At 41.4% G+C, this 17,549-nt stretch overlaps 1 protein-coding gene across 3 annotated transcripts in view; it reads left to right on the top strand.

Moving 5' to 3' along the window:
• The first annotated feature begins 10,363 nt into the window (after window positions 1-10,363).
• Window positions 10,364-17,549, top strand: part of LOC124595141 — a 259,333-nt gene continuing 252,147 nt past the window's right edge. Inside the window, exon 1 of one of the 3 annotated variants that reach the window (XM_047133742.1) lies at window positions 10,364-10,659. The gene's annotated coding sequence lies outside the window, so the exon portion shown is untranslated. The remainder of the gene's footprint in view (window positions 10,660-17,549) is intronic. The other 2 variants (XM_047133743.1, XM_047133741.1) reach the window with 2 other exon arrangements.

The following is a 17,549-nucleotide window of genomic DNA, read 5'->3' as shown; positions in this document are numbered from 1 at the left end:
GAATTACACGAAATTATTATTACTTGCAACAGCACTGATCCAGCAACTGCACAAAAACGACTGAAAATATGAACAACACGCAGAGAAAGTTACATATGGGATGGGAGAAAATTAATACTGCTCTACAGATGTGGAAAGAAATATGAAGTGTTTACAAGAATCTACGGACGGCATACGCATTATGCTTGTGACTTAGGACTCAATGCACAGAAGCTATTTTATAGAGTCAACTGCAAGGGCTCAGTGAGAACTTATCAGAAGAACGGAGATAAGCTACCAAGTAACGAATTCTGTGTTGCTGTAGAAAGAAGAAGAAGAAGAAACGTCTTCATAGTGATACTTTCTGATTCCAAGCTGAACGTAAATGAACCAAAAACGTAGACACAGAACAATTTTAGTCTTCGTAAAATGTAAAGGTAGGCTTCCGCTACCATTGTCACAGTCAATAAAATTCTTCTGGGTCGCGGACCGCATTGTAGTCTTCGTTTAGAAATATATCGTTGGTATTTTCATGATCGTGGATTTTCAGCATACAACACAGCGCAAAACAGTGCCTGAAAGGAAATACATTGGAAATTCTAAAAATGTTTGAAAGAGGTACAAACAGACTCGTCAGCGCCAGCTTTAAACACTTACGTCATCTGAAAGGGGCGTCAGCAGCTCTAAACGAAAACAAAAGTGCCATACTTCTCGACAGGCAGTAATTTTCTTTTGCTTTAAAAGCATCATGAACACGGCCTTCTACAGACGTGTTCGCTTCGCTGAATGCTCCTAACAGCGATCTCTCCTACAAAGAAGACTAGGAGTTGGCGAGTAACTTGTAGACCATCGAATTCGTGACGGTAAGTGAACTATGTCCCACTTCTTGTTACATTTTAGTGAGACAGATGATGAATAAAATTTTAAGCAGAAGATGACTTCAGGTGGACTCCGTGAGCTGAAATTGGCACGACTTTTCACCTTGTTTCACTGAATCTGTAGCAGCAGTTAGAACACGAATTTATCTTTTTCCTATTTGTAAAAGTATATCAGTAAATTGTTCTGCTCTCATGTATTAGATGATTAGCCCTTTAACTGTCAACAACTGCTATTTGCATATTATACCGTGTGTGGTTGTGCTGCAGAAAGCTAAAGAATTAATACACAACGTACTTCCTAACATAGATATTATGCCATGATCTGCATATGTTCTAAAAAGGTAAATTTTACGAGTAGTACGGGTTGCGAATTTCGTTATTAAGTTATTCTGCGTCGTATGTAAGACAGGAGCGCAAAATGTGAACGCAGCAGCCATTCTATGACCAGAACTCATACTGTATCTTCAGTCTTTTTGTTATTACAACTCCAGAACTTTTCAAATTTTTTGTGAATGAATTTTTGTAAAAAAAATTTCAGATTTTATTAAAAGTCCACCTATCACAAAATATTATTACTTTTTTATCTTTGATCCTGTATCCTTAAGGGCAGGATGGTCTGTTATAACTTCGTTTTTGCGTTTCTTAGGTCCTTATAAACGTGGTCATTCTGTATAACTTTTCGTTCCATAACCGTGTGGTCACGGCGGGCTGTTTGAAATCCGACACATCTTTGCAGCCAAATGCCTGTATGCTAGTGGAGGGGCGAAGAGACTCACAGACGGGAATGTTTGGGAGGGGAGTACTAGTTCTGGCATTTGCCTTGCAATCAGTGAAAATTTCCCGAAACTCTTTATCGGAATAAGAAGATGTGAGTTATTTTTAATTTGATTCTGGGGTTATGTGCAGTATTCTAAAATGTGATTGCCAAAGGTCATGTTTATATGCGTTATCACTTGACGGATCTAAGTAAATAGTTCGCTCGATGTACAAAACAATGTATTTTTTTAAATTTTTCTAAGCTTATTTTCATTCTCTTTGCCAAAATATAGAACGGGCTGTTTGAGATGTATCCCACTATGGAGTCTCGGTACTTTCCAGCAAAATACCAGGCGATCTAGTAGTACAAGTGTCGAAGATAATGAAGAGAGGGATTCATCGGCTGGTCAAACAACAGCTTACAAAAGTTCTTTAGCGGCCTCTTTTCAGCGAAAATATTCAGAAAACTCTAGTGAAAAATATTAATTTCATACACCGTTATGCATGCCGGTGGCGCTCTATTTTCTGTGTTCAGAACTGCTCATGGAATTTATGTTCTCTGTTCCGCACATTTGCACATCAGTATACTGTTTTTCTAAAGATACCGTGTACATTTTGTAGAACATAATGCATGTTTTCAATGCATTTAAGTGAAAAATCGCGTTTGTGTAAATTCGTTGCGTAATTCGCCTATTACTGTATCATCAGCAGTGTCATTCGTATCGAGTTAACATAAAGATCGGAAACATTAAAATTCATGTGTACAACTAGTCAGACTAACCTGTCTCGCATCAGTCCACAAGAACGACAAGTAGATATCTCGTACCGAAGCACGGATGTATATTCACATCTCTGCAACTATGGCGTTCCTTCTAAAATACACAGACTTAACGTTCTTCGTAATACCTGCCAACTGCAACGTCCCCTGTAATACACAGGATGTTCAAGGTATCCACGGTACTGCAAACAGATTAAATAGCTAGAACTAACTGCATTCAGTGTCTACCAGATCTTTTGGTTTAAATGCTCCTACAACGTAGGTTATAATTATATTTACGTACGCCCAAGGAAATTACAAATTTTGTGACTCTGTATTTTTTCTGTTGTTTAATTCTGTATAGTTGCTGACACGTGATTATTCACTATAGAACAGTCACATTGGCTCAGTCGTAGGTACAGCAGGTGGCATGTCAGACTTCGGTTCATTGGTAGAACACTAGAGAAATACACTCAGTCTATATAAAAGACTGCTTAAAAAACACTCATGCGACCCATCCTTGAATATTGCTCGTGACCGTAGGTCCCATGTTCAAAAGGACTAACAGATCATATTGACCGTATAAAAAAAGTGTCAGCTCCAAGAGTCCCGCAAATGCCTTACTTCCACAGTTTCAAGATTCATTATTAAGCGAATCAGTGATGTAATTTATCCACGTTCGTTGGCTGAGAGTATACGAATTCCATGTCGTCAAGGGAGAAAACTGGTGGATAAGTATGTCAAGGATAAGTCTCAGATTGTCAGTAGTGCCAATATTTTTTTTTGGTTTTTAATGAGTGTAATGTTACGGAATTAAATCGAGCGACAGTTAGGGAATTAGAATAGATAATTTAGTAGATGTTATTGGGGTAGCAAAATAACAGAAGACGGCCGAAGTAGAGAGGATACAAAATGCCGACTGTAAATAGCAATAAAAGTGTACAAAAGCGAAATTTCCAAATTTCGAATATAAATTTAAGTCTTTTTGGAAGATATTTGTTTGCAGTGAAGCCTCGTGCAGAAATGAAACTTGGACTATATACAGTTTAGACAAGAATATAATAGAAGCTTTTGTAATGTGCTGCTTCCGGATAATCCTGAAGAATGCACAGGTGTGGACAAATCATCATCATCATCATCATCACCATCATCATCATTTAAGACTGATTATGTCTTTCAGCGTTTAGTCTGGACTCTGGAGCATAGTACCCCTTATAAAATTCCTTCATGATCCCCTATTCAGTGCTAACATTGGTGCCTCTTCTGATGTTAAGCCTATTACTTCAAAATCATTCTTTACCGAATCCAGGTACCTTCTCCTTGGTCTACCCCGACTCCTACCCTCTACTGCTGAACCCATGAGTCCCTTGGGTAACCTTGCTTCTCCCATGCGTGTAACATGATCTCACCATCTAAGCCTGTTCGCCCTGACTGCTCCATCTATAGAGTTCATTCCAAGTTTTTCTTTTATTTCCTCATTGTGGGCACCCTCCTTCCATTGTTCCCATCTACTAGTACCTGCAATCATCCAAGCTACTTTCATATCCTTAACCTCAACCTCATTGATAAGGTAACCTGAATCCAACCAGCTCTCGCTCCCATATAACAAAGTTGGTCGAAAGATTGAACGGTGCACAGATAACTTAGTCTTGGTACTGACTTCCTTCTTGCAGAAGAGAGTAGATCGTAGCTGAGCGCTCACTGCATTAGCTTTGCTACACCTCGCTTCCAGTTCTTTCACTATGTTGCCATGCTGTGAGAATATGCATCCTAAGTACTTGAAAGCGTCCACCTGTTCTAACTTTGTTCCTCCTATTTGGCACTCAATCCGTTCATATCTCTTTCCCACTGACATTACTTTCGATTTGGAGATGCTAATCTTCATACCATAGTCCTTACATTTCTGATCTAACTCTGAGATATACATGAGTGGCCAAGTAAGTGGTCCTGACAGTCGGGATACAAGTTACTTTGGAATAAGGCTGGGAATCTCGGACATGTTCTGAGTCGTGGTCACCTTTGTGCTCAGACGGCAAAGACTACCAAATCCTCCGGTTAGTCCCTCAACCGTTAGGGGTAAACCTCAATGGGACCCGGGGCAACTAAGGCTAGCAACCTGCTTCCCTGGTACTTTAAATATGATGCTAGCAACAATCAGAGCAAAATGCCTGGAACCTTTGGTGTGGACAAATACGTGAAAAAAACATTACCGTACCTAATATGGATAAAAAACACAGTTCCCGTTCAAAACAGCTTCCACTTGTCTCGGAATTGATAAATACACCTCCTGTAAGGTTTTCAAGAAAATCTTACACCATTCTTCCTGCAAAATAGTGCTAAGTTCAAATAAAGGTGATGGAGGTCGATAGCTCCCTTCTCTCCAAAGTAGATCACAGAGGCTCAATAATATTGAGATTGTGGTGTTCAAGGAAGATGTGGCAAGTCATTCTTGCACTCACAAAACCAATGCTGGGAGATGCAAGCAGTGTGAACAGGTGCCCTATCATCTTGCAACACAGCACCACTATTTGGGAACGAACACCGTACCACGGAATGGATCTGACCACCCAAAATGGTCATATAATCTTTGGCAGTAACCACGGGGCTCATGGAATACCACGATAAGGCTGCCCACATCAAAATCGAACCTCCGCCATTGTTCACTCTTGGGACGTAAACTCGGCCAGAAGTTATGAAGCGAGACTCATCGGACCAAATGACTTCCTTCCACAGCTCCAGAGTCCATGATTTATGGCTTCACCACTACGATTTTCTGTTACCGGCATTTGCGTCACAGATCAGTGCTAGCTCGCCCTGCATTTATGGAGTTCTATTCGTGTTGTTTTGGTGCTGAAGTTCTACAGGGACTTTTGCATCTGTCATCCTCTTACTTTTCGTCAAAATCCTCATCAATAACCCTCTGTCACAATCACTCAACACACAGTTTCGCCCGCGTTGTGACTACTGAGCGGGTGATGTTTTTGTGCTTTCCCTGTATGCGGTATAAATCTTAGATAACTTGCCTCTTGAATCACCAAACTCTTCCACTTGATTGTTTATGGAATCACCTACCCATACAAGGACCAAAAATTTTCCCACGATCAAATTCACTTACCCTCGACATAGTGCAGCCACAGCTATGCAGGACATTGCTATGAGCACTACTGACACTTGAAAAGTATTGATGGCATTGAAAAGGTGCTGTTCGTGGTCAAATACAACAGCACAACCTGCAAGCTTGGTTAGAATCTGGATGTACGTTCAAGCATGAATTTCTCTCCGTAGTTCCATATTTTTATCGAACCCCTGTGCTACTAGATCGGATAACTAATGAGCAGGTACTGATTCGAAATGAGGAGAAAATAAATTTTTTTATGTTGGAATCCATAAGGTCCCGTGGTGCAGCAGCCGTTGGATTTCGAGGAAGAAAGAACAGTGCTCAGTCCCGAACAGTCTGAATTTCATTGCAGATCGATTTCAACTACAGAATAGTCATCACCAGTGCATAAAACACCCGATGTGATCATACTGACGTGAAATTCAAGTTCATGTAGAGCACAATCTGAATACAGAAATATACACAGCAATCATTATAAAAGACACAGTTAGTGGAACCGTAGTGGTCAAGTTTAACACGAAACTCAGGCCTCGACCACTTTGGGTGCACTACCTGTGTCTTTTGTAGTGACTGCCATGTGCATTTCGGTATTTAGTGTGGGCCACATGCGCCTGGACATGACGTCAGTGTGACCACATCAGGTGTTTTATGCACTGGTTATGACTATTCTGTAGCTGAAATCGATCTGCAGTACATTCAGATTGTTAGCGATTGATCGCTTTTCTTACTTCCTAAAAATAAATTTATAGCATAACATACTAGAAGAAGGGATCTGTTGATTCGACAAATGTTGTGGTATCAATCAGTCTTCAGTTTCTTAATGGAGGGTAGTGTGGGAGGTAAAATTGTTGAGGGAGACTACAGATTCACTGCAGTAAGCAGGTTCAACTGGATGGGGGTTACAGTAATGATACAGAGACGGAGATACTTTGCTCCATATAGAGGAGCGAAGAGGGCTGCATCAAACCAATATTCGGACTGAAGAACACAACAGCACTGAGGCACAGTTGAGTGACATTGTTGTTAAAGGACGGGGTTAGGGGAAGGTAATAATGCAATGGATAAGGCGGGTGATCAGGGATGACGGAGGGCATCCCTAAGTACGCTTCTTCAAGTACGACTGTCAAAGAGAAAGATCTGGGGAAGCCACCACTCCGTCTACAGGCCACAAGTGGCCCATCGGGACCATCCGACCGCCGTGTCATCCTCAGTGGAGGATGCAGATAGGCGGGGCGTGTGGTCAGCACACCGCTCTCCCGGTCGTTATGATGGTATTCTTGACCGAAGCCGCTACTATTCGGTCGAGTAGCTCCTCAATTGACATCACGAGGCTGAATACACCCCGAAAAATGGCAACGGCGGATGGCGGCCTGGATGGTCACCCATCCAAGTACCGACCACGCCCGAGAGCGCTTAACTTAGGTGATCTCACGGGAACCGGTGTATCCACGGGGAAGCCACAGAAATGCAATCTATTCTAAATTGACATTACATGTACTGCCGTTCATGTGTCAGGGACATACGAGGGGTGCTCAATAAGCAATGCAAAAAAAAATTTTCTCGGCTAATTTCGCTTGAAAAAATGCGGAATTTGTTGTGGGACATTGTAGAATATTCCCGCTTCTGCCCTTATAGTTTCATGAAGTTGCGATAGGTGGCGGCGCTTTACGCAGCCTTGAAAATGGCGTCTGTAACGAAGGCTTCGACTATAAATATAATAGACTGGCCCGGACGTCATTTTCGTGGCTCCAACATCTCTGGGCCAAAGTCACGTGAATGTTGGCAAAACATGATTGTTTCGTGTTGCGCTTATGGCTGTACTCAGCGTTTTGTCGGGGGAAATGGCATTACATTTCACGTGTATAATAGTGCAGATGCGTTTATTGAAATCTGCTGAAGTGACTTTTATATGTTTTTTACACTTGAAATAGAGTATAGCGTAAATTAAAGTGTTGAAAGTGATGCCTGTAATGTCACACTCATATTACCTTTTGGAAAGTATCTGCGATGATTCGGTTACAGAAGTAAGTATAACTGTTTCTCGTTCCTACTCATAGGTTCCCTAAGGACGAAAACCGAAGACGTATTTGGATACAGGCCCTGAAACGGAAAAACTGTAAGCCATCTGTACATACACGCCTTTTTGTATATACAAGTGAGATTATAATAAGAGCACAGCACCTATAGTCGACACATGAAGAGAATTTTTTTCTACCTTCTAATAATATTAAATAAATGTAGGCTCCAAAATTATTTTCTGAAACTTGAAAGTCTCACCTTTCATCTAAAATATCTTTTTTTTTTTAACCTGATAGTTTAAACTTTTGTAAAAATAGTAGGAACTGAACCTTTGAAGTGCACCTAAAATTGATACTCTAAAATGGACCTGCTCCTAAAGTCCACAATTTTGGCACCTATAGTTGACATAATTCCTATAACCCATTTTCTTTTATATGTGACTAGAGCTCAAAACGCGGCGAATCCAATATTTAAAGTTTTGACACGAGCCCACTCTTACTGTTTAAAAGAATTTTAACGACATTTTACTTTAATTGACAGTTTATAGTAATTTCGTCCCGCTGCCCACCAGAGGGGCGTTCGATGTATTTGTTAGATTTTATAAATGGTACTGTGAACAAATCCAGGTCAAATTTAGTTCTGACATAATTTTTCGCAAATAAAAAAGTAATTTCTGTTGGAAGCGTTTGGCAGTCAATTGAGAAATATGGGTAAAATACGATACAGACATAGGATGGCAGACCGCTGATTTGAAATCCCGCCGCGTTTTGCCAACAGTCACGTGGCTTATGTTGGAGCCACACCAGCCCTATAGCTTCTGCACAGCAAGGCCAGTCTACTAGTATCTCTGGTCGAAGAACGAAGGTGCGTTCCCAGCAGAGATCTGTCATTGAGTTCCTTTTCGCGGGAAGCCTGAGTGTCGCAGATATTCAGAAGCCGGTTTTAGAATGTCTACGGAGGCCTAGTAGTGAACAAAAGCACGGTGAATCGTCTGTCATCATCAGAACGAGGTCGCGTAAACCTGTCCGATCCGTATTTTTGCTGGCCGTAAAAGTGAACAACCGTATTTCGCGGGACCTGTGGGGAAGATGAACTCCTGGATTCTGGGTTCCAGCGCTCTGAAACCCTACAACTGGCAGCACGAAAGTCATTGGGAGGAACACGTCCGAACTCAGTAGCAGAAGAGCGAAACGAAGTACACCAGTTCAAGTTGGTAGGCTTCCACGGTCGGGATTAATTCGAATAAAACCGTTTAGAAAGAGTTATTATAAAACGGCGTCGAGGAAAATTATATTTGCTGGGCGTAAGAACTGGCAGTGAGTCGGGGCGCTGTAACAATAGCAGTCAAGATACATGTAACGGAACTTGAATAGCGTATTTGCCTCTATTGGTTACGGTAGAGAGATCGATCTTTTGGTCCTGTCTGTATATTTATATATAATATTGCTTGAATAAAGGCTGGGCGAGTGTAAAGCTATCGTTAAAAACGCACGCCGCTCGATTCGTTACGATTTGGTAGGTCATAATAATAATAACATGCTTTTGAATACAATTAAAATATAACGGCGATACCTGTTTAGTGTTATTGGAAATAATATGTAGTAAATTAATGAGTAAGGTAGCCGATCCTATAAGAGGAGGTAAAATTGGGCATATTGAGGTGTTTTTCCTTATATCGACGAAGCCGATGATACGGCGTCATTTTTCGTTTACTCTTAGAAATAAACAAGTAAAGAAGTGCTAATTGTGCTAGTGAAAAAATATTGGGGCGAGTTTTAAATAACGACGGTATACAATCAGAGTAACAAAAGGATATTTAGTTACACGAAATCGCGGATAGCGAAGTGTTGTCATGAAACTGAGTACACCTACAGGGCGGTCAATTCCGGGATAATTCTATACGCATCTCACGAGGGACGCGGTATTGAGACAGTTTTTTTTTTAATTATTTCGCGGAGAGCGGACTCCAATTTATGAAAAGGAGAAAAACTGTATCATTATCATTGACTGTTGGTATCGAGCAACCAAAACTGTTCATCAAAGGGTTTCGATGTGGCTTGCGGAGTATAAATGTAGATGCAGATGAACTTGGGAGTTAGGGTTCAGGCACTCACATATACTCCACATCAGAGTGTGAATGAGTGGTGAATGCGAAATAAAACTGTGAACAATGTTACGTTAAATAAAACAGAAGAAACGAGACAGTTGGTCATATTTGTTATTATTCCATAAACTGTAACATTTCTTATCGTTGTACGAAGCCTTTATAGACGATCGTTATGACAATTTACTTCGAAGGGATCTCATTACGAGTTAAATTTTGGGGACCTGGTCAAGAGGGGATAGTTCGTAGATCCTAACTACTGCAGCTATTCTGGAATCAGGTGCTACCGTGACTGTTGTGTGTTGTCAATGACTTAAGGTTACCATATCTCACGCTCTAAGATCGACGCGCCTTTCCACTTGTTACTACGGTGCCTCACGGCAACAACGACAACGCCGACGACGAAGGAAGATACGGTAGCGCGCCACCCCGCAGGCTCCGGCGCCAGCGACCCTCGCCTGTCGACCGCCGCCTGAACTGGGAGCACTCGAGCAACCGGCGCGGCGCGCTCCGCCGTTGTCCGCGGGCGGCAGCAAATTTCCGTTTTACGGCGAAGTAAAGCCGCTTATCGCGGCAGATAAATGCTGCCTGCGGCGGGAGCGGCGGCCGCGGCCGGTGGCGGGACGCTGTCGTACGTGAGGCTCGCCGGGCTGCACCCGCTGCGGTGCGCTGCGGTGCGGGCCCGCTATCGGCAGGCAGCCCGCGCCGAGGCGAACGAGCGCGCGCGCCCGCGATAATCACCGCCGCAAGGCCGGAGTGGGGGATGATAGTGGCCAACAATCTCTCTTCTCGTGCCCAGCTGGGCCTAGTTTTTCCCCGGGTTCGGAGGCGGGAGGTCGCAGGACCGATCGCCGCCGCGGCCGGGCCGCTCCGCGACTCGCTGCGATGGGATGTCTTCCCCCGAGAGGAGACGTCGCCGCGTCGGAGGGCGACGACCGCGCGGCCGCAGTCAGTGATAGCTCCAGAGTGATTGTGAAGTGAATTCGTGGCAGTGCGTCACCTTCCAGGATCAGTGATGTGCGTAGCGAGGCGTGGAACTACGTGAGAGGTAAGCACCTGTCGTGTGTACCGAGTCGGCGGCGTCGCGCCTAGCGCCTCGGTGGGAGCACGTGGCGGCAGCGCGGAGACTTACCGAAGAGGCGCAGATAGTCCTGCCGGGCAGCCATGGTCGTCTGCGGCTAGTGCGGTAGTGCAGGGCTTACTGCGCGTCGCCGCCGGCGCGTCCCGTGCTGCGGCCTCTGGAGGGAGCAGGGAGGGGGGAGGGGCAGCACGCGGGGCGGGGGGAGCTCGCGAGGCCCGCGGTTCGCCGACCGCCAGCCACCACTCCGGCTCTCGCGTACACACCCGCCCTTGCCAAACAAATGTAGCGTCCACCGCATTTTCATCCTTCGCAAAAAAATATCTGATCGAATTAACATCCGCAACCTAGGAACTTGTCTATATAACAAAAATCTGCTTCAGTTGCTAGTAACTTCTTAATTTATTCCACGAACGGTTTCGAACAGTAAAGCTTCATCTTCAGGTGCCATGAAATAATTTGGGAACATAAACGTGCAGTGATCGGGTCAGTCAGTCATGGGGGTCACAATCATCTTAAACAAACGCGGACCGGCAACCACATTTCCGTGTCGTGTTATCCAGTCGCGAGCTGTGGTTGCTGCCTGACGCTCTCACGTGTTTGTTTGACGTGGGTGCGACCCCCATGACTGATTGACCCGGCCGCCACACCTTTGCTTTCCCATAATTATTTGCACGATTTTACGAAGAATTGCGCTAGCACGACATATTTTTCGGCCTAAAGCCGCATATTCGGGCTACCTGCCGTTCGCCATGGTACTGACGTTATTCACTGAATAGTAAATTTTTTACTAGGAGCGATGCGTGTATGCCTATGGCGTCTGGAGGTCGTTGCACCCAATGATGCAGCTTTATGCCGCGAAACCGGTTGCGTTTCAATAAACTGCCAGCTGTTATCGGAATTCTTCCTGATATCATGCCTCTCAACGGTAGCGGATGCCCAGAAAATAAAATATAGTTTCTCATAATTATTTGAAGATGAAGCTTTATGCTTCGAATCCGGTGCCGGCCTGGGTGGCCGTGCGGTTCTAGGCGCTATAGTCTGGAACCGCGTGTCCGCTACGGTCGCAGGTTCTAATCCTGCCTCGGGCATGGACGTGTGTGCTGGCCTTAGGTTAGTTAGGTTTAAGTAGTTCTAAGATCTAGGGGCCTGATGACCTCAGAAGTTAAGTCCCATAGTGCTCAGAGCAATTTGAACCATTTTTTTTTTTTAATCCGGTCGTGCAATACATTAAGAAATTATTGGCAATGCAAACGGATTTTTATTCTATAAATCCTTCACAAACATTGACATATTTGCTCTTCACTCACTTTTGCTGTCCTTTTCAATTGCATGGTATGTTACGTTATTACGTTCTAAAATTGTTCAAATGGCTTTGAGCACTATGGAACTTAACATCTGAGGTCATCAGTCCCCTAGAACTTAGAAGTACTTAAACCTAACTAACCTAAGGACATCACACACATCCATGCCCGAGGCAGGATTCGAACCTGCTACCGTAACGGTCTTGCGGTTCCAGACTGAAGCGCCTAGAACCGCTCGGCCACACCGGCCGGCTTATAACGTTCACATTTTCACGTCAGGTCCGTCTACACGCAGCTCAATAAAACCAATTTTGTCAACCCATATGCTTTTCGCCTACAATTTTTGTAAGCAGCACCAGTGGCCTGTAACGTATCCATATTTATGTTTTTATTATTTTATCAAACGGAGCATATTTGTCACAGGGAGTTATCCGCGATCCTTATTTATGCAAAGTTGTCGATTTTTCTGTCTGTCTATCCTAAATTTCATTTTGTAACGACCGGTTTTGGGTGCATTTATACAGTCGTTTTCCCTTCGCTCTATCTGCGAGTGGAACAAAATAGGAAATGACTAACAGTGGTACAAGATACCCTCCGCCACGCAAAGTAAGGTGGCTTGCGGAGTATGTATGTAAATGTACATGAAGACATAGATGTCGAATCCGTCCCATATTCATATCTGTTAAACAATAAAACCAAATTACGATTGTATTCTAATCACGTGTTCACAGAAACTAAAAAACTTTATTCTAATTACAATATAAAAGTCGTAAAACTTTCGCGCGTTGTATCTACAGAGGAGCCTGTCATAACGGAACAATTAGGTCTCACTCATATGCTACAATCATAGCTGCATGCAGTCGCGTTATAGTAGAATTTTTAAGGAAATTCGATTGCTGCAGAACACTTGTAGCGTTACAAAATGCCCTGTACCCTTACTGACGGATCTAAAATACAGTACTGAATTGTGTCATTTATAAAATATTCTAAAGCGTTAAACACAAAATCTTGAAGAGGAAAGCTTGGAAATCTTCTTTAATGTTTTGTGCATACTGGCTTGGAATATTTTATGTATCAATTATTTCAGTATTGGATTTTATATTTGTTAGTGCGTATAGAGGGCACTCTTTAATGCTACAAGAGTTTTGCACTAAACAAGTTTCTATTAAAAATTTTTAATATTTTTTTATTGAGTAGGTTTTTAAAGCTAGGCAATTCTCAATAACGTTTTATGTATAACGTTTTGCAAAGTTTTATGTATGAATTGATTCAGCATTGCGTGCAGAGGGAATTCTTTAACGCTACAGGCGTTTTGCACATATCAAATTTCTTTTCGAGTTTTAATATAAACTGGCTGATGCAACTATGGTTTTAGAATATGACACTGATTTGATTACTCCGTTAGGATGCGTTACTCTGTAACTACGAGGTGTGATACAACTTGTATTGTAAGTACATTAAAAGTTTTTTAGTTTTTGTAAACACAGAATTAGAACACAATTGTGATTTATGCTTGTTTTTGAATAGATCTAAAGCTGGGTGGCGTTGGCCAGAGCGTCATATTGAAATAAAAATAGAGATCAACAGACACAAAAGAAACCAGTTCTATATATTTTTTGTTTTACGTACTTAACACTGTACTTTTACGTTAAAAACAGTTCTGTGACTTTCTGACTGTTTATAACCTGTATTCCAAGTAAATAAGAAAAAATTTGGAATATTATTACGCTACAAAAACACAGAAAGCGCTAGAACTGTTTTTCACCTGAAAATACAGTCTACATCAGTTTATAGTATGTAAAGCAAAATAACGTACACGTTAATATATAAGAATATATCAGGCCACTGATGAGACTTTTCAAAAAAATAAAGGCGTAACACGTGTGGCATAGTTAAATTTGTTTTATTCGGTTGCATATAGACAGACCTAATGTGAAAACTATCAACATTGCCAAGAAATTTCGCAATCATGGTTCGTACAACAGATTCTGTCGTGCGTCTGAAGTTCCTGTGGTTTTAAGATTGTAACCAGTTTCGGTTTCACACGAACCATCTTCATATCTGAATATGTTTCTTACAAGAACTTTTATGTTAAAAACAGTTCTGGGACTTTCTGACTGTTTATAACATGTATTCTAAGTAAATAAGTAAAAATTTAGAATATTATTACGTTATCTGAAAATACAGTCTACAGCAGTTTATAGTACACGTAGTAGGACACGTGAATCTCATCAGTAAATTTATACGCTATGTCACAGAATAATATGAGATGGACGGGTTATTCATGTAACAAACGAACAATTTTAAAAATGCAAGCAATCTTGTACACCAGATACACCATTGCCCTGGACAAAAATCGATCTTCAGAAACTGACTTTCGCCGTCGAGTGCATGTTAGTCCTAAAATGCTATCGATTTCTAGGTCATATGACTCCAGGCAGCTGCTAAAGATCCCTTGTGCTAGAAGATGGAGTCATATGATCCTGAAATAGATAGTATTGTGAACGGAGTAGAATGAGGTCACAGCAAGTCACATGGATGGCTCGATGGATTTGAGTGTAGGGCGCGCGACATGTGTGTCATTGGCGGTAGAAAGGATAACGTCGGAACGGCTTCGAATGGCATTTTCAGACCATGTGGAATAGGACCTAAAATCTTTGAGAAGTACCAATAGCAGAGGCAAGTTTTACAGTACTTCGTAAATAGTAGCTGCTTTATAAAAATAATCATCATTATGTGGAATTACAAACCATGTATATCAGAGAGAGAGAGCATGATTGTCTGCTGTCAGTCGTTGCACACCAGATAATGACATAAACTTATTTATTTCTTAATTTCATCGATCGTACTCGATGTTTTTTGAAAACCAGCAACTATGTCTTTCATATCTAAACAATGAAACACTGCGTCAGTTGCAATTTTTCTTATCTAGTACGACGCGTTATGAGAATTTGTTCTCATTATCAAATGTAAATTTTGCATAAGTATTTTATAAGTATGTGAGGTCTGCTTGTGTGTCGTTCTGCCTCTCCTGCCTGCAACCGTCATTTTGTTGTTTTTGACTTCATATAAGCAGAAAGGCGAGTGATGGTGTGTGTGTCGATTTCCGCTCAATAAAGAAGGCACAGTAGGCTTAAAAAAATTGCAGGGCAGGAGAGGCAGTATAGCACAGACGTCCACCATTAGAGACACCTCGTTAGCTGAAGATTAAAAATCAGACAAGGCGGAAAAGTCATTTGAAAATTTTTTTTGGTATGTCCGGACGAATAGAAAATCCTCTGAAATGCACCATCATTCTAGAAAATAACAGACGCTTTTATAACGAGGCGACTGAAATTTAATAACAATTTACAAGAATGAAAAATTCTAGCCGAAGCAAATTCTCACCAATTCCTTTTCAATGAAATGTAGGAAGTACCGACTACTTAAAACTGAAAGAGAAATACGCTTTACAGAAGGCATTATACTCGATATAACTAATTCAAAATAATAAGTGGTAGTTTGTGGTTTATACGAAATAGATTAAATAGACGCTGCACACGAGAAAGTATGGGAAAACATTCGCAGAAGAAATAAAAAGCAATTGGGAAAAAAAGAAAGTAAAAACATTAATTATGAGTTATTACGTTTATTGCGCCTCAGTAAGGAATAACGATGTAAACAATAATACAGTGTGAAGTGTGGTGTAATCGAGTGAATGTAAAGCTTTTCATCTAAAGCTGGTTCAAGGTCTTGGGTTCTGTGTCCATTTGCTCCTAGAGATTTTTTAGTATTTTATGTGACTTACATCTTTGGCAAGTCTTGTGTATGTGTGAAGAAATAAACATCCGACTGCAAATTAAACTCTAGATCCCCTCAGTAATAGACTATGTGGAGGAAGGCAAGAATGTATCACCTCAAATAACTCTAATTCACAGTAAAGTATTTCACGTGAATAACGGCTGAATTTGCTGTTCTGAATCAGACAGTTTAAGCCAAACGCTTCCATTCGTAAAACCATCGTCATTGCTTTGAAATGTCATTACAGTCATAAATGTCTTATTTTACTTACCATATACAGCGCGATATATACAAAAAAAGGGTCAAATGACTCTGAGCACTATGCGACTTAACTTCTGAGGTCATCAGTCGCCTAGAACTTAGAACTAATTAAACCTAACTAACCTAAGGACATCACACACATCCATGCCCGAGGCAGGATTCGAACCTGCGACCGTAGCGGTCGCTCGGCTCCAGACTGTAGCCTAGAACAGCACGGTCACTCCGGCCGGCCGATATATACAAAAGAAATATTGTTTAAGTTATCAAGATAAGGATTCTGGACCGTAAGAGGGCACAAAGAGGCGAATATTTTTGGAGTTTATGGTGGTGAAAAGCCATAAGAAGGAAACAAGTCAAATCAATAGACGACTGGTAGATTCTCTACTGCGAGTTCAACATAGATCATCTGCCTTCAAAATATTGCGCCTTACTTTCTTCTCTCGATTATTTTTTTAAGTTTCTAATACGCGGTGAAGTGAACTACAATGACACTGTTCAGACAGCATTAAATTAAATCTTGACCGTCACTAGGCTATGGTCGCTGAATAACAGTATCACTACGATAGGATGCAGACATTGCTATTTAAAACATATAAGGTAAATACCAATACTCAAAGTGTTACAATACTATAACTGAGCTACTGACGCTACAAGCTTTACTATCGTTCCATGCTAGTGCAAATCAGCAGATATCATTACTTGCTTGGAGTCTACTTTCAAAATACAAATACCAAAAAATACATCCCAGTTTCGAAATGAATAGAGATAACTGTTCAGCCAATCTGGCTTTATGTGAACTACGTGTCACCACAAATACGAAGAAATATACAGTACACACCATTTCTACTATTTTCTCCGTGTGACTTCATTTTCATGTTTATTGTACCTACAAACATCCTAAAATAGGTAAGTTGCCCCCGTTACGTATTGCTTTCCGTTCGGCACTGATTTTCATTTTCGAACAGTACTTTCTGAGACCTCTTTAGTGACTTTTGTGTTTCAACCAACATAGCTCTTCTTCGCAGTATGAAATTCGAATGAAATTTTCTGGTAAATTAAAACATTAAAAGCCTTAGAGCGAAGTTTACTTTAAAAGCGAAATTGTTTTATTATGAAACATCGTATGAGATGTAGCGCGCTTTAGTCTTTCTCCGAGCTGAGAATCTGTCCACCCACACATACGGATTCATGACCCACCCTGATATTTTTCAAGGAAAAAAACCACCACTGATGTGTACGTCACTTAACTGACAGGAAAAGCTTAGCGTGTAGTAAGTCGCTGGGAAATGCAAAAAGACGTTTACATGAACACCCATGGTAACACAATCAAGATAATTGTAGTTTTATAAATATTACGAATATGTACTGTTTCTTTGACTCATGAAATGCTCTTCTTCTGATACTGCCGTGATAGTCCAAGCACCTAACACAAGTTAAACACTGATACTTTGAAATGGGATACGAGAGGTCATTTTTTCTGCGGATATTGGTTGTTATTTCACAAACAATGATGAA

This window comes from Schistocerca americana, chromosome 2 (assembly GCF_021461395.2).
Source record: "Schistocerca americana isolate TAMUIC-IGC-003095 chromosome 2, iqSchAmer2.1, whole genome shotgun sequence".
NCBI lineage: Eukaryota > Metazoa > Arthropoda > Insecta > Orthoptera > Acrididae > Schistocerca > Schistocerca americana.
The sequence above is the reverse complement of the archived record's forward strand: the minus strand, read 5'-3'. Positions and strand labels throughout refer to the sequence as shown.